The following is a 6276-nucleotide window of genomic DNA, read 5'->3' on the forward strand; positions in this document are numbered from 1 at the left end:
CTATTTCCTCTTCCTCCACCCTTGTTTCTATTAAATAAACTCATGTTGTAATAGGATTAGTAAGTTACTTGCAAGTTTTCACAAGATATTGTATTCAAGCATCAATAAATTTATCATTAAATGAGATTTTCAAACAAATAATTAGGAAAAAAATATGCAGGGAAAAGGAATGGTTGCTTAATATATCAACAAAGTTGATATGTAATTATAGATATGCATAATATTATAGAGCAAAGAAAGCAAACAATGATTTAGGGTTTTCTTTATAATTCTTGAAGTATAAATATACATAATGACATAGATTTTGAAATAATGAGTTTCTCTTTTATTTCACAAACAACCATATATTACGTGATGAATATATAACCATTTGTCAAGAATGTGGGGATTTTATATATTTTTCATGAGAAGATTCAAGGAACTACACATGTGGATAGATGTGAAATTCTGGTTGGTAATGAAAACTTGTGAAAACATGGAATATTGAAACTCACAAATGAAGACATATATTGACATAGATATGTACGTTAATGATTGACTTTGCTACAAAGAGGAAAAATTTTATTCTACACAAATGACAGGGAAATCACTGAACAAAAAATATTTAAATGAATGAATCGTGGATTCATATTTCGGTAAACGGAATAAAATCAATTCCTTATTGACAAGAAGGAATGTGAAGTGAGACAAAGTTGAACATTTAATGGGTACATTCAGACACATTGTATTGAAACTAGAGTCATAACGAAAATTAGTATTTTTCCTTGCTATATAAAACAAAATTCTTTCATGTTCGCAACATCAAAGGTTTTGTGCCCGAGACCTTAAGATCTCAAGGGCTCCCATTGATGAGTCGAATATATAAATGGATAACAAATTTCTTTGTAGAGCTTAATGTATGTTGTAGAGAGATTAAATTAATGCATCATTATTACAATAACTATTTAACCTGGAGTTAAAGTCACAACCATATTTGTGCATCGAAACCCTTCCTGGATACTAACTATGCTTAGTGCATCTTTAGATTTTAGTTTGAAAGATTCTTTAAAAAGAGGTGAAAGCATATTGAACATTAAACATACAAATATGTGTAGAGGTGGAAATTTTCTTTCAAGAATAGAGCACATCCGGTAGAGTAGCATTTTTTAACTTGCCAAGGCAAAGGTCAATTCTCAGGAAAAATACAGAAATAAGATAAGCACTTTTGTGCCCAAGGGCTTTAACCTCAAAGGTTCGCGCTGAGCACGAAATAAATATTAAATAAAAAACCATGGGCGATACTAAAATCTTATGAAAATTCATGGCTTCCTTAATTTTGTTTTCTTTTTTGCATGCAAGTGAACTTGAACAGAAAGTAATAAGTTTGTATTGACACTTCAAATAATGAGGAGGAGATATAATTATAGAAAAAAATTGTGACAATATTAAGCACCCAGTATTACACACAAGGGAATAAAACAGGTAGGAGGAATACAAACTCAATGTAATTCTGATCTATCAATGCTGGGAGTACATTATTCATTGTTGAGGCCTACCTGGCAACTTGAGAATATTCGAACTATTGAAGTAATATTTAATAAATTCCTTGCTTTCTCCTCGACCTTGAGTGGTGGTTCCAAATAGTTTTGATCAAGGGTGAATGAAACCAACAAAAAAAACGAACATCACTATTAACCTAAGAAAGCGTGAGCAAAATAAAAAGGTTGCATAATAGGAACAAGTCTTGAGGAGTATGCGAGTTAATGAAGGAGTAATGGCTAGGGATACATGGATGGCCATGTAATCATTACATTCATAACAAAAATTCCACGTAGGATACATGACAATCCTGGTGTCAATTTTTTACATGTAAGAGTGCACCATGTGGAGAAGCCTGAGGTGATTAGAATGGCAGATTGGCAACACTCTTGAATAGGGAACCAAACATAATTAAATGGAAATTATTGTGTGTTGGTGAGGAGTGGACAATTTGAAATGTTATTAATGGTAATTTTGGACAGGAATCCAAAATAGCCTCAGCATTAATACTATTTTATGGCGACAATTGTGGTGTTGTACAAACCTCAATACATGGAATGATAAGTCAATCGCAATTGTTCCCAATCAGGCTCAAAACTGTGTCATGAAATATGTTACAAATAACATGTCATAAAACACTACCTTTATATCTAAACATATTGACTAACATTGAAAAATAGTGTGCCATCTGTAGCATGCTTCATAACTTCTAATAGTGTCATCATACTATCGACTTCATAAATATATCAACAAATACTAGTTTGCAAACTTAATCCTTTCTTTGCAAGTGTATCCACCATATTCTTCACACCATATACTATAAATTTCACACCACTCTGACCACCAAACAATATAAATCCATACTATTTAAACAATGCCACCGTATTAGTCTTATTCATAAGTATGAAACTATAAACAACGGTTTCAATCAGCAGGCTTGAATATTATATAAAATGGTGCCATATAATTTGTGGAGTGGAGACCACATTCCATAACATAACTCTGAACATACGACAAGCCATAAACACCACATGTTACATATCACACATTATGTGTGTGTGTGTGTGTGTGTTGAATTCCACCAAATAGATAGGGTTTATAAGGTGTAAAACCTAAAACAACATAATTATATGTATGCCATAATCATTTCAAACATTTTCTATTAGAAAGTATATCTGATATAAAATAAAACAGAACCCTTCACATGATATGTATGTGTGTGTGTGTACATATGTACGTATGTGCGTATGTATGAAACACATTTGTAACCTTTTCCCCTTATGAATATAGAGTCAAATATTTTTCTTATCTATATGCTTATAGGAGGACTTTTAATTTCATAATGAAAATATTTTAACACCATAAATTATTGTAGGGGGAAAGGATTTTCTTAAGGTAGGATCCTACCTACTAGTTTTAATGATGATTAGTTTTAACTTTATTTTCATGGGAGTGGGAAGATATCTCACTATGGTTAGTGAAAATTTTTAAAACATTGGTGTGCGTCAACATTGGCAACTCCACATGGAGGTTTTCTTAATGCAAACTAGAATCCAGAAATAATCTGGTGACAGAATTAACACCTTGTACTAAAAATGAGTAGGATATGAGTTGTCATTAGAGGTAGGGAAGAAACGGATGAGAAAAGTGGGGTTGAGAAGACAGAACCCAAGGTGCTCCATTGTAGATAATGATAAGGTCAGACAAATTTCCCTTACAATCAAACTCTTGGATAAAAGGAAAAAGGTTCCTTGTTCCTATACTAAAATTTTTACTGATGATAGGTTGAAAATATTAGCATATCAATTTATTTAGAGAAATAAAGCCTATGACACATTATATCGAAGGAGGTGATTTTGTCTCATTAGAAATATTTCCCAATCTATGTTTAAAATATGAAAATAAACCAGCCTTGTCGAAGACAAACAGAAAGTAAAATACTGAAAAAGAATAAGACAATAAAAATATGACAAAGAACAAGGTATTAAACTTGACCAAAGGTTGTGATGTAAAAGTAAAAATAGAATAGTTAAAAGAAATAAATCTAATTGAAAGCAAATACAAGAGGGAGAAAAAATAAAAGAAACAAACTAAGGCAATAAAAGAAATATTTACAAAGGAGAGTGATGATCTTGATGATTTTTTTTGTGCTACCTCTATGTATGGCTTGAGATGAGATCCATTCATAGTGTAGGGCATTATTTGATCATTTTCATCCTTTAGAAGATAGGAATTAGGTACAACAATTGTAGGGATCTTAAAAATACCTATCCATAGGTTTGAAACATATTATGTTTACCCTTTTCTGTGTGTGAAGAGTCCCATAAAAATACTTTTTGATTAACAACGAAACTAATAGATTGAGACTTTTTATCAAAATATTTCTTCACTATTTGCATTGTGTGCTTCAAATTATCAAGAGAATGATTACATTGCTCTTCAAAGGCTAACATAGCTAACACTCTATGAGGAATGTCAATAGAATAAAGTTCTTCAGCCTACATGGCAAGACATTATGAGGTCAATTCAAGTTCAACATGCATGACTTCTTGTTATCCATATACAAGATGGAAAGAAGACGTGTTGGTACTCAATTTTATGATAGTGTGATCAACCATAAGGCATATTGTAGTAAATTTTTCCAATTACGAGGATTATCATTTATGATTTTCTTTAGAATTCGAATCAAATTTTTATTCGTAGATTCATCTAACCCATTACCTTAGGGGTAATAGGTGGAGGACATAGAATTTTTAATCATGTATTTGTCAAAAAACTTAGTGAAACGTGCATAAATAAATGTTAGGCCATTATCTATGATCAAATCAAAATGGATACCAAATTGAGACAAAATGTTATTCTCTAGAAATCCGATAACTTGTCAATCTCAGGCATTCTTTAATGGAACAAATTTTGCCCACTTTGTGAAATAATTCCTGATGGTAAGTATGAATATGTGTCCTGCAAATGAGGGGGGATTAATTGGCCTAATGAAATCAAGGCCCCATTTTGAAAATGGGAATTCATGCATAACAGGTTGCAAAGGTATAACATGAAATTTTTCTTTACCAACAACGTTTTTACACTCCTTGCAACTCTGTGCAAACTTATACGAATCTGAAAATATTGATGGAAAATAATAGTCATATCTCAAAATTTTATATGTTTTAGATTTGGCCCAAAAGTGACCACCTATGTGCATTCCTCCACGGGTGGAAGCATGAGAAAAAATTAGAAATCCATCAACGGATTCATCATTGACACAACATAACAATAAACCATTGAAGGATCTTTTAAAAAACATATTATTCAACATTAAATATTTAGAATATTCTAGGCATCATATTCTTCTTTGAATTCTATCAATATGATTAGGAAACGTTTTATTTTTCAATTAATAAATTATGTCCTTATACCAGGGATGATCTGCAATATCAATTTTTTATTCATTGATTACAAATGTAGATGAATTCATCATGATTTTCCAGTTCACAAGGTTTAGGATATTGATCCAAGTGAAGCACTAAATTATGTCCCTTTATTGTCTTGGTGGTGAAAATCAACAGATCATGCTCTTGGATTTTGGCAAGCCAATGAGAGAGTTATCTTGAAATATAAGTTCGGGAAAGAAAAAACTTTACAGTGGGTAATGGGACTCTTACCTATGTATGATTTCCTAAAATATAGTGTTGAAACTTCTCAATTTCTTTAATAACAAAAAAGGCATGTTTTTCAATGAAAGAATATTTGAATTCATCATCAGAGAGACTTTGAATCATAAAAGCAATTGGTTATTCTATACCTTGATCATTTTTCTACATAAGGATGCAAGAAATGGTTTCCTCGGTAGCATTGGTGTAGATTGAGAATTATTTGGAGAAGTATGGCTTAGCCAACATTGGAGCAGAGGCAATGGCTTCTTTTATGGAAATAAAAGCCCTTTGCATTGAATCATCCCACTTAAAGACGTGATCTTTCTTCAATCTATTATAGATGGGCTTAGTTATTTTAGCAAAATCAACAATAAATATACAGATAAAATTTACCTTTCCCATGAAATATTGGATTTCCTTTTTTGATTTAGGGGGAGGAATGTTCTCTGTTGCTTCAACCCTTTTTGGGTCAATGATAATTCTAGTTTTAGACACAATGTGTCCAAGAAGTGTACCAGTTGTGACTCCAAAAACAGACTTCTTTGGATTGAGAGATATACAAAATATTCTACATCAAGTAAAAATATCCTTAACTGCTCAAAGCAATCTTTGCGACACTTAGAATATACCATCATATCATCAAGATATATCTAGATGATCTTCTCGATTAGGTCATCGAAGGCCATCTTCATACCCTTATGAAAAGTGGCACCTGCATCTATTAAGCCAAAAGGCATTCGTTCATAATCAAAAGTGCCCCAACGAGTGGTCAAAGTAGTTTTGTATTTGTCCACATTCTTCATGCGAATTTGGTTATAACCAGAAAATCCATCTAAAAGGTACAACATTTTTTATCTTGCCACTTGTTGCAAAATTTGATCCATGTTAGGAAAAGGAAAATTATCTTTTACACTAGATTTATTCAAAGAATGATAATATACACATAAGCATATGTCACCATTATTTTTCCTAACAGGGACTAAGTTGGCCATCCACTCTAAATATTTAACTGGAAAATTTATTTGAGCTTGAAGTAGTTTATCTAGTTCCTTTTTGCTAGTAGCTTTGAGAGCAGGGTTGATTGGTCTTTGTATTTGTCTGAACG

This window comes from Pinus tabuliformis, chromosome Q, assembly GCF_031772625.1.
Source record: "Pinus tabuliformis cultivar Carrire ecotype Pingquan chromosome Q, CPIR1, whole genome shotgun sequence".
Classification (NCBI taxonomy): domain Eukaryota; kingdom Viridiplantae; phylum Streptophyta; class Pinopsida; order Pinales; family Pinaceae; genus Pinus; species Pinus tabuliformis.